Genomic DNA, 18,139 nt, shown 5'->3' on the forward strand with positions numbered 1-18,139 from the left:
TTCTTTCACTTGTAGAATTATACCCCTTCTGATCAACCACTGAATCTTTCAGAAACCACCATTTACCCCAAACAACAACAAAAGCAGCACCATCTAATTTTCAGTCTTTGTTATCACCATTCACTCCTCACCTGTTTCTAAACCCCTAAAAAAAGAGCCTCTAAACCATAATTTGATTCTCACAACATCATTTTTTCTTCATTTAATCATGTCCTAGTTCACATACAGAATTTTGTGCTATTATTTCACATCATGGTCATACACTACTATCTTCCCTTGTGTTACTTTAAACAGTATAAAATTTTATATCTATCTGCACTTGATAGTGTTCATAGTAAATCCAGGGGATGAACTTCTGAAAAAGAAAGTATCACATATATATCATCTAAAGATAAACCTGGAAGATGAAAGGACTATTTCTAGTTCCAGATTAAAAGCAGAATTTGACTCCAAGTCTCCCTATATTGCCCATTGCCAATATGCTTCAAGGTGAAATTATATGATTGGGTAAAAAGCTATTTGCTTGGGAAAAGTGCTAAATGAGAATCTGAATTTGACACAAGGGACTGTTCTCATTAACTGAGCTGTATTCAATAAAACAAGGCAAATATTCTCCTTTTGGTTGTAAAATATTCTTTCTTCTCTGAATCTTATTTTAAAGAAGTATGATAATTGCTAAATACATGAGGATATTGAACAGTTTCAGTTAATCGTGAGCTACATAGAGCTCTTACAGTATGTTTTCTATTTTCAGCATGAAGCCACTATCCTTGAAAATATTTCAGAAAATGATCACTGAAATGGGAAAAATCATTTTTGAGCACTGAGGATTGTAACTAGTAAATTAATTCAAATAATGCCACCCTTTTGAAATAAACAAGTACTTACAATAACCACCTGCCCCTGATAAGATGAAAACATACTGATGTTGCCAAGATTTCTTATTCATTGCCTATTCTATTTTTTTTATTCTTAACATTTTATTGACTACTTGGAGCAATGAAACCTAGAATTAGAAGAAATTTTTCTCTAAGGATCTGTGTTTAATATTATCTTCCTAACTTGGCTGATATTCTTCAGAATCCAACTTTGACAAAAATTAATGGAGTAAAGCTATTTGGGAGACCATTTCTAGTGCTGCTGGTACATCCTTTGACAAGTATTTATTGAGATGTTATTTTGTGTTGGACACTGTTCTATGTACTGGAGATTCAGCAGTGATTCAGAAAACAAGGTCCCTGCCATTATAAAAGTTAGATTCTAACAAAAGAGACAGGAAATAAACAGAACAAGAATTAATTGCATTATATAATTTCAGGTAGTGATAATTGCTATAGAGCAAAATAAAGCAAGTTAAGGTGCTGGAGCAAGAAGGTGCAATTTTAAATAGGGTAGTCAGGGAAGACATCCAATAAGAAGACATTTGACCAGAATAAAGAATGTGAGAGAAGATTCCAAAGTTTCAGAAACCTGAAACAATATTCGTTTTTGTTTTTTGTTTTTTGTTTTTTGTTTTTACCCAGCATTTACTAAACATTTATTATGTATCAGGTCAGACCTACAGGCAAATGATAAAAAATAATTAAAATCCAGGTTCCTAACTTCAAAGGGCTTATAGTCAAGTGGAGCAGCTAGACACAAAGTTTGAGGACTCTAGTGCTTATATTGGGATTAGCTCTATAAAGGAGGACAGTGTTAGCCTAACAAAATTATAAAATAGAGAATGGCTATCTTAGGTCACATACATTTTATCTCCTTTCTATGTCTATTTTCCTCTCATTTAATGCCCTATATTTTTTATTTACATGTCATATACCTCAGCTTGCATCCGGTAGGTATTAAGAGATATTCAGTGGCCTTAGCATCCACTAATTGTAAACTGTAAAAATAAAGGCATTTCATATTTTAGACCTTTCCTTTTCTGAGTCCTTCTCCATAGGGGAAAATCCACTATCCCACTAACCATTTCCTCTACAGGGTGGAACAATGTGGTGCTGCCCTCTCAAAGCAGATATTTGACTTTCAAATACAGACTTCCATAAACCCCAAAGGAGTCACTGCAATGGGAGAAGAGGTTTCTACTTCTCAGGAGGCTGGTGGCTGAAGCTTTCAGTGTCTTTCACAACCCACTGAAGAGGCAGTCTCTTATGCCATCTACCTGTGGGGTTAGAACCTATTAATGAGCACACAGCTGAAAGCCAAGGAGACTGGGCTATCCATAGAAAGACCTTTCTTATTTCCCCAGTAACCTGGAGTGTGGAGTGGGACATCACTTAAGTTTTAAATTTCTTCTGCTTCTTGATCAAGCACTCCATTAAGATAGAGGAAGGATGTATCTATAGGCCATATAGCACATATCACTGTGAACTCTTTAGAAAAGAAGCACTTACAAAGTAAAATAGCAGTATCTTCAGAAATTAAAGATTATAACCCAGTTCTTCTTATTTTCTCTTGTACTGCAGTGAGAATAAGTAAACTGCTTAGAAGCCGTCATATTTGGGCGCCTGGGAGGCTCAGTTGGTTGGGCGACTGCCTTTGGCTCAGGTCATGATCCTGGAGTGCCAGGATTGAGTCCTGCATCGGGCTCCCTGCTCAGCAGGGAGTCTGCTTCTCCCTCTGACCCTCCCCCCTCTCATGCTCTCTCTATCTCATTCTCTCTCAAATGAATAAATAAAATCTTAAAAAAAAAAAAGAAGCAGTCATATTTCTTAAATTACCTTATTCCTCCATGTGCTGAGTCCTTACCTATCCAAGAATTTCAGTAACCTTGGACTATACATATTTCAAATATTTATGTTAAATATGTATATATATGTATATATATATATATATGTGTGTGTGTGTGTACCTGTACACATACATACATATGGTACTATGTATCTAAATATATATTTTTTCAACTAACACATTTTTTTAGTGTTCAATAATTTATCAGTTATATATAACATCCATTGCTCATCACATTATGTGCCCTCCTTAATGCCCATCACCCGGTTACCCCATCCCCCCACCCCCCTCCCTTTCCGCAACCCTCAACTTGTTTCCTATAGTTAGGAGTCTCTCATGGTTTTTCTCCCTCTCTAATTTCTTCCCATTCAGTTTTTCCTCCCTTCCCCTATGATCCTCTGCACTGTTTCTATTTATTTATTTATTTTTAATTCAGTATAATTAACATATAGTATTATATTAGTTTCAGATGTACAATATGGTGGTTCAACAATTCTATACATTACTCAGTGCTCATCATGACAAGTGTACTCTTAATTCCCTTCACTTATTTCAGCCATCTTCTCATGCACCTCCCTCCTGGCAACCACCAGTTTGTTCTCTATATTTAAGGGTCTATTGTTTTGTCTCTTTTTTCTTTGTTCGTTTGTTTTGTTTCTTAAATTCCACATATTTTGTTTATATATGTATTTTAAAGTTCCTTATGAGAAAAGAGAACTGGTATAAATCTTGTGAAGGAAAAGGATAACTGACATATAAAATGCTTAGAAATGTGCATTAGGGAGTCCCTCTATTCACTTGTCACTTTGTACAATTGCATGGCTGATATTAATGCTCACATCCTAACTGTACTGACTGACCAAGGTCAAGGGCTATGCATGTTTTGATTGCTGTTATGTATCTCTAGCTCTACACTCTGCCTGTCATATGATAGATATATATTTAAGTATTTTTTCCTACTTGAATAAATGGGGAAAAAGGAAGGAAGGAATTGAGGAAAGTAGAAGGCTCAAGTTAGCTTATCATAGGCAAATGCCCACTTACTGTCTTGGGCAGTCCAGTCATAGTCATGACCACAGTCATCCAAAGAACAAGTAAACTTAACAGAATGGGAGTTGTAGCAAATGAAAATAGATGAAGTCTGCCTTAAATATCTAAGCCTCCTGAAACAATCTCCTGAGAATCCCCCTGCCTACCAAGTCAGTACCAGTGGCAGAGTGTTTTGTGTTTTGGAAAGTCCTACACTACTGGTAGACTGAGCAGTGACCCAGTGAAACAAACAGAGATGTCCTCAGTTCCCTAGCTAGCTCATATGTATACAAAGGCCCACAATCAATTACACTCCCAGCATCACACCCAAGAAGGGGCTTCCTTTCCATTCTCAGATTGCTTTTGATTCTTCTTTTAACTTGATTTTATGGGGATAAAAATGTTAAGGGCACTTCCTCAGTGTAGTTTTCCCTAGCCCACAGAGTCTCTCAGATGGCCCTGGAGCCACAGTACTCTAGAATTAACATCCACAGTCCTGCAGAGGAAATAAGCACTAAAGGATTGAGCTAGAGGCCCTGACCTTGCATTACAATTGAAAGCAAACCAGCACTTTGACTTGAGTACATCTCAAGAGATTTATAGAATGTTCATGTAAGTTATCCGGAAATAATTCAGGTCTACCTCCCCAAGTTAGATCTGACAATCATTAAAACTGAAGAGAAACGGGACATCAACTTATTTTGCAGGGTGGCTTTATCTTAGAAACCTGCTGACACTGTTCCAATAACCATGATAAATGATGTGAAAAAAATGGATATGCTAAGGCAGGGATGGAACATCTTTAAATGAATGCCTAGTCACCTTAATTTAGCATAAAGTGCCCATTCCCTTATATCTAATCTACATTATATAAGCAGTATCATTTCTTTTGTCTCTTCTCTGTCCACCTCACTGAATCACCGCTCAAGTCCACCAGCAATGTAGGTTTTCCCCAAACACGAGCCAATGCTAGGGCATCTCTGCCCTCTTGTAATTATTTGGAATTAATTATTAATTAATTAATTAATTATTGGGAATTCCTAAGAGTAACAATAAAACCTAAAACCTAATGAGAGCCTATGTGTAGATACTGTGCTAAATAATAATAGTAGTAGTTAACATTTATTGAATGTATACTACATGCCAGGTACTGTGCTATTTTACCTGTATTACCTCCTTGCATTCTCATAGCCCTATATCGTGAGTACTAATACTATTAATCCTCATTTTACAGATTCCAGATCAAATTGCCACCATTAGGTAAAGATATCAGACTGTCAGTAAGGATAACTCCCTGGTCCATCTTGCCCAGAATTCTGTCACAGGGATAATAGCAACAACAACAGCTGCAGCAGCACTGGGCTGAATGCTTGATTTCATTAGTTCTTTTAAACCTCACAATAGCACAATGAGCTAGGCAATATTATTATTTCCATTTTATAGAGAAGGAAACTGAGGTTTAATGAAGTTAAGAAACTGCCCAGGGTCTCATATTAAGTGGGGAAGGCAGAATTTTAACACGGGTTTCTCTGGCTTCAAAATCTGGGCCTTTGTCCCTACTCTCCAGGGTCTCCTGCGATTCCTCATGCTCTGTTATATTCAGGAGGTAAACCAAATACCCTTCATGTGATTTTCATAAATGAGTTAAAGGGATTTTTAAATTCAGAGTCAGTCTGTTTTAATCATAACCAAAAATTGCTTTCCTTAACAATTAACAATTGAGATCTGCAATTACTTTTGAGGGAGTCCCTGAACATCAGAATAAGGTCAGAGGAAAATTGTTGCCAGTTCTTTTTCTAGCTCAATTTTTAAAAAAAATCAGAACCTTTACTATTATTGTGTAGCTCTTTTGGGGGAATTCCCAAGAGTATTTTTAGCAAGGAATAAGACATTCTTTTGTTATTCTTTAACTATTTATTATGTTTCAAGACGAGAGCATCTATTACTTACTGATTTTGAGGGTTGGATATTTCTCTCATAACAGGTGGTCTTTTGTTCATGTCTTGGTTCCCCTGACTTTCTAATTGCTAATATATGTGTTACTACTAATTATACCTTAGCAGTAACCTCACTCTAGTAAGAAGGCACTTATCGCTGTTTTTATGGAGCTGGTGTTTCAACTTTTATAGATTTCCCCATGAACTATCTTCCAGACATGATATAGGACTTCACACATGGTTGAAGGCATAGCTCTCTTCATATTTCTTTGAACAAAGGAAAAACATCTAGAGGGACAGTAAAGGAAGGAAAGAAAAGAGAAAAATATTAATCCTACAAGAAAGTAAAAGATGCTACTGAAGAATAAAGTCATATGCTTTCAGGCGACCCAATTCCATACTTGAATACTCCCATTGCATGCTTGCCTGGTGATCAACCAGCCTTGGCTTATATATAACTAAAAACAGAGAACTATAAATAAAGTGCTTATTTTCTGGGCACATTATAAGTAAGCCCTCAAGAAATGGTAACAATTGTGATTAAAATGATTGGCTATTTCTCAGATGGCCATAGCAACACCTGGCATTTCTTGGCTACCTCACTCCGAGAAGTCCCAATTTCCTTCCACATTACTCCCTCTGTTTAAATTCGTTGGTCATATAGGAAATATAGGAGACCAATATCCTAATGTTTGTTGAAAAGAACAGGGGACTTTGGTAAGTTACTGGGAATAAAAATTGAGTCAGTGCAGAAACTCAAAATAGCACTCAATATTCTTGACTCCTAGTCCTGGTTCTTTTGTATTTTTCCATAGATGGAGGTTTAAAACATTTGAGCAGCCAGCAGACTTTTGCATATGCATTATTTTATTTAAATATTTCCATAATATTATTAGATATTATTGTTGTTGCTGTCGTTAGCCCTGGTTTTTAAATTACAAAACTGAAGCTCAGAGAGGCTATGTAACTTAGCCAAGATCACAGAGCTAGAAAACATCAGAGCAGGGATTCTAATCCAAGTGCCTCTGACCCCAGTGCCCCAGATTTTAAATAGCATTACCTCTACCATGTGATACAGGTGGTTATGAAATAAGCATTAGTTAGTTTAGAAACATGAAACTGTGGTCTAGAGAGGAACATAGATATTGAAAACATTAATTATAATACATCAATACAATTGCTCAAAATAAGGCATATGCAAATGGCAGTGGAAGTAAAAAGAAGGCAACACAAGGAAGGCTTCACAGGAGATATTTTTGAGCTGAGGTTGGGGAAAAAGTTAAGAGGGCATTCTCAACAGAGAGAAGGTCACATACAAAGGCAAAGGAACACAAAAGAACATGGTGTGTTCATTTATGGCTGGAGTGTAACAAGCAAAAGGGTAGGGATTAGGAAAAGATGAGGCTGGACAGGTCAACTCTTGGGTAGTGAGCACATTTAAAAGTAATCTGAAAGACTAATTTTCATGAATGGTCCATGTCCCCATCAAAGTTATATGTATTTTAACCCTTGCAGTCAATTTAAATTATTTTTTAAGGAATGATACCTGGAAATGCAAAGCCTCAACCCAAAGAATGAGTTTAATGTTGGGGATTTCAGACTCCTCATGGAGGGAGGTGTTACTTTTGGCCAAGAGGCTTCTCCTGGTAACCTTTCATGTTGCTTTCAGTAGCTTGCCTAAAAGCAGATGAGGGTCAGCTTTCTTAACTTGCATTCCTGAGTAGTCATTCTTTAAATGGAACATATGCTCAGGTTTCAGCCATGTTTTTTCTCTTAGTCACTTTCTCCTAAGCTTTCTACTACTATAAGCTGTTTTCCTTTTATATCTCTTTTCTATTTCATCGATTTTTTTTCTCTTTCTTTTCATTGCCAGGCATGTCTCTGCACCCTACCCCATAGTCTCTCCCCTACCAATTCCATTCTATTCACTTAGCTCTTACCCCCTCTCCACTCTGTATTATGCTATTAGAACCACCTCTTTAGTTTCTTCCCTTTTTCAGTAATACTTTAATTGCCCACTGAAATCTTGTGTGTGTGTGTGTGTGTGTGTGTGTTGTTTGGTTCTTAAGAGCTAGAGTCCTTGATGTTTTTAGAGGCTATTCACTTTCAAAGAAAAATTCAGACACTTAAAAGTGTAATCCAAGTGCTCAATTATTTTCCTCTTGTTTTGAGGGACCATTACCCATCTCCCTTTTAAACAAAATAAGACTTACTTGCAAATGTATTTTAAACTATTAAAACTATAGTTACTTCATACTTAATAAAAGTGGCTTTCTTCTGATGTGATGTGAGTTTCCCATTTCTTTACCAGCATTCTTTCTACATCCCCTATAGAACCTTAACTTTGAAAACATACAGTTGATGGAATATAATTATAAGTAATTATAGGGAAGAAAAAATTTCCTTTTACCATCCTTGGTTCTCTGGAGGGGCCTAAGAATTAAACTGACATAAGACAGGTTAACAGGAGAAAAGCATTCAAGTCAAATTTTATTTAATATTTTTACATGCATTTTCCTTCAAAAGGAAAATGATGACCCAAAGAAGACATTAGGCCACAAAGCTTATATACTTTTTGAAACAAAGAACAATAAATTCTAGGGATATGACAAGACAAAGGAGCTTGAACTAGGAACAATAAATTGTGGAACACTGAATAGGAAATAAATAGGTTAACCTAATGAAAAATAAGGTTTATTTCAGTAGGTTTGTTTGTACAGATCCACTTTGGCATTGACTTTCAGTCTTCAGTGATAAGAATATTCTTCTAGGGAGTCTGGGAAGATGGCTGAGGAGGAAGACCCTAAGCTCACCTCCTCCCACAGATACAAATAGAAAACACTCACATCAGTGTAAATAACCTGGAAAATGACCTGAAGACTGGCAGAACAAACTCCACAACTAAAGGTAGAGAAAAGGCCATTTCGAAAAAGGTAAGAAGGGTAGAGACACAGTTGGGGAGTGAAACAGACCATTGCTGTCACTGGTCAGGAAGAGCTGGTAACAAGGAAAAGGGTGAGAAACAGACTGTCACAACAGGGAGCTCACACAGGGAAGATGAATCCATATAATATAATATAATATAATATAATATAATATAATATAATATAATATAATAAATATAATATAATATAATATATTTGGTTTTGAAAGCTAACAGAGCCAAATTTCATGAGTTCTTACAACCAGCAGGACTTAAAGCCTAGAATTTTAAAAATCAGTGGGCTGAGCTCTGGGAGAGCCTGGAGGGCATTAGGAAGCTGAGGCCTCACCCTTAAAGAGACAGCAGACAAACAGTTCATGGAGATACAGGGTAGAAGCAGCAATTTGAAAAATGCCTGGGATACATGAGAAGGAAAGTGATTTACTTATTTCAAAGTGTGTCCCTGAGAGGCCAAGATCACAGCACGACTTCTTCAGGAACAAAGGAACAGGGATGCACTATTTCTCTCCCTTATCCCTCAGCACAAACACATGGCCACCTGCGGTAACCAGCAGAGTGCAAACACTTGCTACCTAATCTGCTTACAACAAGCCCTATCCCCTTGCACTTCGGCAGATCCACCCTTCTCAGTCACACTTGCCTCAGTCCCAGTACTGTGAGGTCCCTCCTCCAGAAGCCCAGCACAAACCTCACTAGCACCACTTCTTCCTACCTGCAACTTTTGCAGGGCCTCTCAGTCCTGCTGGTGGTGGTGGCAGGTCTCATTTTGCAAGCAGACCAGTGCACAACTTGTTAAAAGATGCCCAACCCTGGGCAGGATGAAACACTGCCCACAGCAGTCAAAGAAGTCTCTGCAGACAACATGACACAACAGCAGGGCATAGGCAACACACATAGGAGACACTCCCTGAAGCTCCAGGTCCTAGGCGACAGGGGACACTGCACTGCAGGGCATCACAGGACCTCTTTTTCATAAGGTCATTACTTTCAAGAGAAAAAGACTTAGCTGACTTTCTTAACACACAGAAAAAGACACGGAGAGTTAGACAAAATTAGGAGATAGAGAAATGTGTCTCAAATGAAAGAACAGGGAAAAAACTACAGCAAGAGACCTAAATGAAATGGATATAAGTAAAGGCCTGATAGAGAATTTAAAGCAATTATCATAAAGATACTCACAGGACTTGAGGAAAGAGTGGAGGACATTAGTGAGACACTTAAAAAAGAGATTAAAGAAAAGAACCAATCAGAGATGAAGAACACAGTAAATGAAATTAAAAACACACTTGAAAGAATAAACAGAAGGCTAGAGGAAGCAGAGGAATGAATTAATAACCTGTAAAACAGAGTAATGGAAAGCAATCAGGCTAAGTGAGAGAAAAAAACAATTATACAAATTGAGAATAGATTTAGGGAACTCAGTGACTCCATCAGGTATAATAACATTCACATTATAGGGATCCCAGAAAAAGAAGAGAGAGAAAGGGGGGCAGAAAACTTACCTGAAGAAATAATAGTTGAAAACTTCCCTAATCTGAAGAAGGAAACAGATACCCAGATCCAGGAGGCACAGATATCTACCAACAAAATCAAACCAAAGAGGTCCACAGTAAGAAACATAGTAATTAGGGGTGCCTGGGTGGCTCAGTTGTTAAGCATCTGCCTTTGGCTCAAGTCATGATCCCAGGGTCCTGGGATCAAGCCCTGCATTGGGCTCCATGCTCAGCGGGAAGCCTGCTTCTCCCTCTCCCATTCCCCCTGCTTGTGTTCCCTCACTTGCTATGTCTCTCTCTGTCAAATAAATAAATAAAATCTTTAAAAAAAAGAAACATAGTAATTAAAATGGCAAAAAGTAGTGATAAAGAAAAAAATTTAAAAGCAGCAAGAGAAAAGAAGACAGTTACATGTAAGGAAAACCTGGTAAGGCTAACAGCAGATGTTTCAGCAGAAATGTTGCAGGTCAAAAGAAAGTGGCATGATATATTCAGTGTTGAAAGGGAAAAATCTGCAATCAAGAATATTCTATCTAGCAAGGCTACCATTCAGAATAAAAGGAGAGATAAAAAATTCCTCAAACAAACAAAAACTAAAGGACTTCATTACCACTAAACCAGCCCAACAACAAATATTAAAGGGGACTCTTTGAGTGCAACGGAAAGACCATAAGTGAGAGTATGAAAAGTAGGAAACACAAAACTAAAACATAAGTATTTCTGTAAAAACCAGTCAAGGGATTCACAAAATACAAGGATGTAAAGTATGACACCAGATACTTAAAATGTTGGGGGGAGAGGTAAAGAATGGGTTCAAACTTATATGAACATCAACTTCACATAAACTGCTATACGCAGCAGATGTCATATGCAAACCTAATTGTAACCACAAATCAAAAATGAGTAATAGATATGCAAAGAATAAAGAGAAAGGAATCCAAGTATATCACTAAAGAAAGCCAGCAAACCATGAAAGAGAGCAAGAGAAGAAAGGATCAGAGTAAAACTAGAAAAACAGCCACAAAACAAGTAACAAAATGTCAATAAATACATATCTATCAATAATTACTTTGAATGCAAATGGACTAAATGCTCCACTCAGAAGACATAAGGTGACAGAGTGGATAAAAAAAATAAGACCTATCTATATGCTGCCTATAAGAGACTCATTTCAGACCTAAAGACCCCTGGCCAGCATCACCCTGATACCAAAACCAGATAAAGACACCACTAAAAAAGAGAACTACAGGCCAATGTCTCTGATGAACATAGATGCAAATATCCTAAACAAAATACTAGCAAGTTGAATCCAACCATACATTAAAAAAATCATTCACCATGATCAAGCGGGATTTATTACTGGGATGCAAGGGTGGTTCAATATTCAAAAATCAATGAACATAATACAACACATCAATAATAGGAAGGACAAAAAGCATATGATCATTTCAATAGATATAGAAAAAACATTTGACAAAATATAACATCCATTCATTATAAAAACCCTCAACAAAGTAGGGTTAGAGAGAACATACCTCAATATAATAAAGGCCATATATGAAAATCCCACAGTGAACATCAATGGGGAAAAACTGAGAGGTTTTCCCCCAAGGTCAGGAACAAGACAAGGATGGTCCAATCTCACTACTTTTATTCAACATAGTACTGGAAGTTCTAGCCACAACAATCAGACAACCAAAAGAAATAAAAAAATTCAAATCAGTAAGGAAGAAGTAAAATTTTCAGTATTTGCAGATGACATGATACCATGTGTAAAAAACCCAAAAGACTCCACCAAAAAACTACTAGAACTGATAAATGAATTTGTAAAGTCACAGGACACAAAATCAATACACAGAAATCTGTTACATTTCTATACATAGATATTGAAGCAGCAGAAAGAGAAATTAAAAAAATAATTCCATTTACAATTGCACCAAAAAAAATAAAATACCTAGGAGTAAACTTAACCAAAGAGTTGAAAGAACTGAACTCTGAAAACTATAAAACATTGATGAAAGAAATTGAGGATGACACAAAGAAATGGAAACATTCCATGCTTATGGATTAGAAGAACAAATATTGTTAAAACATCTACAGATGTTATCTACAGATTTAATGCAATCTTTATCAAAGTATCAACAGTATTTTTCATAGAATAGAATAAATAATACTACAATTTGTATGGAACCAGAAACAACCCAAATAGCCAAAGCAATCTTGATAAAGAAAAACAAAATTAGAGATCTCACAATTCCAGACTTCAAGTTATATTACAAAGTAGTAATCAAAACAGTATGGTACTGGCCCAAAAATAGACACATAAGATCTATAGAACAGAATAGAAAACCCAGGAATGAACCCACAGCTATATGGTCAATTAATCTTTGACAAAGGGAAAAAGAATATGCAATGGGAAAAAGACAGTCTCTTTAACAAATGGTGTTGGGAAAACTAGACAGTAACATGGAAAAGAATGAAACTGGACCACTTTCTTACACCATACACAAAAATAAACTCAAAATGGATGAATGACCTAAATGTGAGACATGAAACCATAAAAATCCTAGAAGAGGGGCGCCTGGGTGGCTCAGTTGGTTAAGCGACTGCCTTCAGCTCAGGTCATGATCCTGGAGTCCCTGGATTGAGTCCCGCATCGGGCTCCCTGCTCGGCGGGGAGTCTGCTTCTCCCTCTGACCCTCCCCCCTCTCATGTGCTTGCTCTCTCTCATTCTCTCTCTCTCAAATAAATAAATAAAATCTTTAAAAAAAAAATCCTAGAAGAGGGATGCCTGGGTTGCTCAGTCAGTTAAGTGTCTGCCTTCAGCTCAGGTCATGATCCCAAGGTCCTGGGATTGAGTACCACATCAGGCTCCTTGCTCAGTAGGGAGCCTGCTTCTCCCTCTGCCTGCCACTCCCCCTGCTTGTGCTCTCTCTTTCTCTCTCTAACAAATAAATAAATAAAATCTTAAAAAAATAAAAATAAAAATCCTAGAAGAGAGCACAGGCAGCATTTTCTCTAACATTGGCCATAGTAACATTTTCCTAGATATGTATCCTGAGGCAAGGGAAACAAATGCAAAAATAAAGTATTGGAACTACATCAAAATAAAAAGCTTCTGCACAGTGAAGGAAACAATTCAACAAAACTAAAAGGCAATCTATGGAATTGGATAAGATATTTGCAAATGACATATCTGATGAAAGATTAGTATTCAGAATCTATAAAGAACTTATAAAACTCATCACCCAAGAAACAAATAATCCAATTAAACATGGGTAGAAGGCATGAACAGACATTTCTCCTAAGAAGACATCCAGATGGCCAATATCAGTTATCATCAGGGAAATACAAATCAAAATTATAATGAGATATCACCTCACACCTGTCAGAATGGCTAAAATAAAAAAAAAAAAAACAAGTATTGGCGAGGATGTCAAGAAAAAGGAACCCTCACACACTGTTGGTGGGATTGCAAACTAGTGCAGTCACTCTGGAAAACAGTATGGAGGTTCCTCAAAATGTTAAAAAATAGAACAACCCTACAATCAAGTAATCACAAGGCTGGGTATTTACCCCCAAAATACAAAAACACTAAGTCAAAAGGATGTGTGCACCCCTGTGTTTATAGCAGTATTATTTACAATAGCCAAAATATGATAGTAGTCCAAATGTCCATTGATAGGTGAATGTCTAAAAAAGAATTGGTATATATAGACAATGGAATATTATTTAGTCATAAAAAATTAAATCTTGCCATTTGCAACAACATGGATGGCGCTAGAGAGTATAATGCTAAGTGAAATAAGTCAGTCAGGGCGCCTGGGTGGCTCAGTTGGTTAAGCGACTGCCTTCGGCTCAGGTCATGATCCTGGAGTCCTGGGATCGAGTCCCACATCAGGCTCCCTGCTCAGCAGGGAGTCTGCTTCTCCCTCTGACCCTCCTCCATCTCGTGCTCTCTCTCATTCTCTCTCTCGCAAAAAAAAAAAAAGAAGTAAGTTACTCAGAGAAAGACAAATATGATTTCACTGATATGTGGAATTTAAGCAACAGAACAAATGAGCAAAGGAAAAAGAGAGAGAGAGAGAGCCAAATCAAGAAACAGGCTTTTAATTATAGAGAACAAACTGATGGTTATCAGAGAGGAGGTAGGTGGGAGGATGGGTGAAATACGTGATGGGGATTAAAAAGTACACTTATGATGAGCATTGAGTAATGAACAGAATTGTCGAATCACTATATTGTCCAACTGAAACTAATAGAACACTGTATGCTAACAAAAGTGGAATTAAAATATGTAATAAAAACAAAGAATGTTCTTCTCTCCCTGGTATAGGGAAGTCACCTTCCTCATGGTTAATTTTATGGCCTGCTTTTAGGTAGAAAGGGGGAAGACAGAGAGATCTTCCTGCGTCTGCTGTTTCTCAAGCCCCTTCAGCTCAAAATAATCAGTGTGTCAAAGTAGCATACTTGGGAGTGCTATGTTCAAAAACCCTTCTAAATTAACATCCCAGTCACTTCAGTTCAAGTGACTGAATACTTACTATATGCCTAGTGCATATTATGCTAGATTTGTTGAGTTATACCATAGGAGTCAAAACAGCTCTGTCCTGTCTACCAGTAGCTTACAATCTAATCGAGGAAATAAAACAAATACATAGAACAATTTTTAAATAAAATAAAATCTACTGAGAGATTGATTATGTGCCATAAGAGACAATGGAGGAAAGAGATCAGTGTGGTAGAAGAGTTATCCGGAGAAAAATATGGAGGAGCTAAAGCTTGAACTAGGCTTGAATAATGGAGGACTTTTGGTAAGCATAAGGGCAAGGAAATGTCTTCTAAAGGGAGGAAATGAAGAAGTAGGTGATTTCCTCACAGAGAGGGAGAGTCATCAGGACAGAAAGCTGGATTGCCACTCTCCAGAGGCCTCTGTCTAGTTTCCTCATCCATACCAGCAAAAGAGGACTCAGGTTCTCTCTCTACAATCTAAGATGTTACTACTCCAAAATCTGTTTTGACCTACCTCTGTCTATGGTGGCCAGGAGGTATAGAGATCTTACCGGGTGGAAGGAGTCTGTCTCTACTTCCCAAAGGCCTCTTTCAATGTAGATCCTTTAGAGTATTCCCTAGTACTCGTGGAGCTGTATCAGAACCACTGCTCCCTCCCACTGTGATAATCAGCCCTGAGGATGCAAATCTTTGATTCTGCTGTTCTGCTGGCCTAGCTAGGAACACAAAAGGAATAGGACTAAAGCCAGAGATCTCACTCAAGGTCTCTAGTAACAGTGGTTATTAATATTTTCTGGGGTCATGGGGTTGTCTGAGACTCTGATAGAAACCACAGGAATTTTCACATATATTCTATCTCCCCTTTGTTCAGTTATAGCTTACAAATAATATCCCACTGAATTCTTTCCCATCAAGTTACATTTGGGTAATTGATGAAGATGAAGCAAAGATAACATCCAGATCTCCACTTCAGTGTTCTCAAACCAGTGTGTATCACAATCATTTGGAGAGCTTAATCCAAATGAGTATTTCTGGGCCTACTTCCATTCATTTTCAGCATGTGCTCTAGGTTATTTGGATGAAAGAAGTTTTGCACACATACATGCAAAAGCTAACCTTGCTTCCCTGCCTAACGGACTACTTCTACAAGCTGGGCACACAGTTGGTACTAAAATACATATCATCAGTAGACCCACAAGATGAGCATCAATTACTTTTCAGGAACTCACTTATTGCTTTAAGTGAGGGACCTATAAGTATAACCACTTGGCTGGGAACTTAGAAAGCCCTGATGCCTTCATTGTGGACAAATTACTGTGTAGACTTCCTTGCCATAGAATTGAATTTCATTTCACTGACTGGGGTGGAAACATTCTTCTTTTCTCCCACTTCTTTTAAGGGACGATTTGTGCATCCCAGGAAAAAAAAAGAAGCCAGGGATATCACAAGATATATCTTCCTTGTTTTGATGCCCAGATCCAGACACCATTATTTATACCCTGTATTAATCACTGAAAAGTCTGTGTCATCCTGAGGCATCATATGTCCTATAGACATTCAGATGGCTATCTTATAAAAGTGTAGACAAGACAAAACTTGAGGTGTTAAAAAACTAAAACACAGTCTTTAGAATTCTCCTAAAGGTGATATGAAAAAAATGTCTTCAAATGATCCATCCTGTGATTAAACTGGGTTTCCTGCAGGAATATTTCCATTTTTTTTTAAATTAAAGAGCTATTACATTTTTGTTTGTTTTGTTTTTAAGTATCTTTCTTTAAGGGCATCTGAAGTTACTTTGTTTTGCCATAAGAATTAATGCACCTGACTAATTGTCAGGTGGATTATGATACAGTAGCAAATACTACTGTTCATATTAATGGTAATGCCACCATAATTTCACTTCTAGGTATCTACTCAAGAGATGAGAAAACATATATCCACACAAAAATTTGAACACAAGTGTTCATAGCAGTATTATTCATAAGAGCCAAAAAGTGGCAACAAACTCATATGCCCATCAACTGATTAATGGAAAAAAATGTGGTATATCCACACAATGGAATATTATTCAGCCACCAAAAGGAATTAAGTATTGATTCATGCGACAACACAGATAGTTCAACATGAACCTTGAAAAATCATCTTAGTAAATGAAAGAAGCCAGTCACAAAAGACCACATTTTATATAATTCCATTTATATGAATTGTCCAGAATAGTCAAATCCAGAGAGACAGTAAATAGATTAGTGGTTGCCTGGAGATGGCTATGATGAAAATGTTCTAAATTGGATTATAGTGACAGTTGCAAAACTTTTAAAATTTACTAAAATTCATTTAAATGTATAATTAAAATAGGTAATTTTTATGGTGTGTAAGTTATACCTCAGTAAATTTATTTTTCACAAAAGCAATTTAAAAAGCAAGGGGAAAAGTGGAAACAGTGCTTTTCAGAGATACTTCAATAAAAGGAGAATCCTGGGGGAACCATAATAAATACTGAGAATTAAATAAAATATTAATGCCATTTTCCATTTATTGAACAATTACTATGGTGCCAGGCACTTCACTAATTGCTTTATATATATTATCTCTTTTGAGTTTCACAGCAACAGTATGATGTTGAATTATTGTACCACCTTCTCATATGAGGAGGCAGGCTTATAGAGTTTAAGCAAATAGTCCAAAGTCACACAATTAGTAAAGGGAAGAACCAGGATTTGGAGACAAAGCTCAAGTCCTTAGCCATATGCTGTGATTTTCAAGTAAATTTCTTACTCTTAACTTCCATTCAAGACCCTCCCTTCAAGTTCTTAAGAGTGCTACCTCCCCAGTCCCCTCTTCTGCCAATGTTTCACTCATCTCAGAGGAGAGTGACTCAGACTCTCCTTACTTCTACTATTGGGCTGTAAATAAAGAAAATAACTTAAGTTCTATCATCAAAAACTGCTTTGGAGCTGGGACTTATCTAATATCATAAACCCTTGTTAATTCTGAATTTTCCAGCATTCCAGAATTCTCTAATTATTTTTGTTAATTTCTTTTTAGTTCACCCTTCCTCTGGCCCAGGCCATGCAGCAAATGCTAAACAACAGGCCTAGAGTCTTTGGTAAACCCATCTGTTGAAGGCCCTCAAAAACATTCATGGAAACATAGGAACAGATGAATCAAAGATGTGGCAGCACATATGCCTTTTGCTGAGCATTGCTGTCTAAAGAAACTTTGCTCTGGAATGCTATTAAGGTAGGGGAAATGGCCAATTACCACAGGGACATTTTCTCTCTTCCATTAAGCCTTTTAATATAAATATCAAAAAACAGCAGATAGTTCCCTTGTGGATCTAACTAGCAAACTTAAAAGTGTGGTAAAAGAGAAACAAATGATGATAAAAACTAAAACTGAATTTTTTTTAAATTATAATCTGTTACCACCAGAACAGGCATGCAAATGAAACACGCCAAGTCCATCCCAGAATGAGAGTTAAACTCTTGCACCACAGT

The 18,139-nt window shown here is 37.0% G+C and overlaps 1 protein-coding gene across 1 annotated transcript in view; it reads right to left on the reverse strand.

The window, feature by feature from the left end:
* IL1RAPL2 (interleukin 1 receptor accessory protein like 2) overlaps positions 1-18,139 on the reverse strand; it is a 1,205,338-nt gene that overhangs the window by 775,209 nt on the left and 411,990 nt on the right. The gene's annotated exons all lie outside the window — the stretch shown is intronic.

The sequence above is a fragment of the Mirounga leonina genome, unplaced genomic scaffold (genome assembly GCF_011800145.1).
Source record: "Mirounga leonina isolate KUSES-001 unplaced genomic scaffold, KU_Mleo_1.0 Mir_101222, whole genome shotgun sequence".
Taxonomy (NCBI): Eukaryota; Metazoa; Chordata; class Mammalia; order Carnivora; family Phocidae; genus Mirounga; species Mirounga leonina.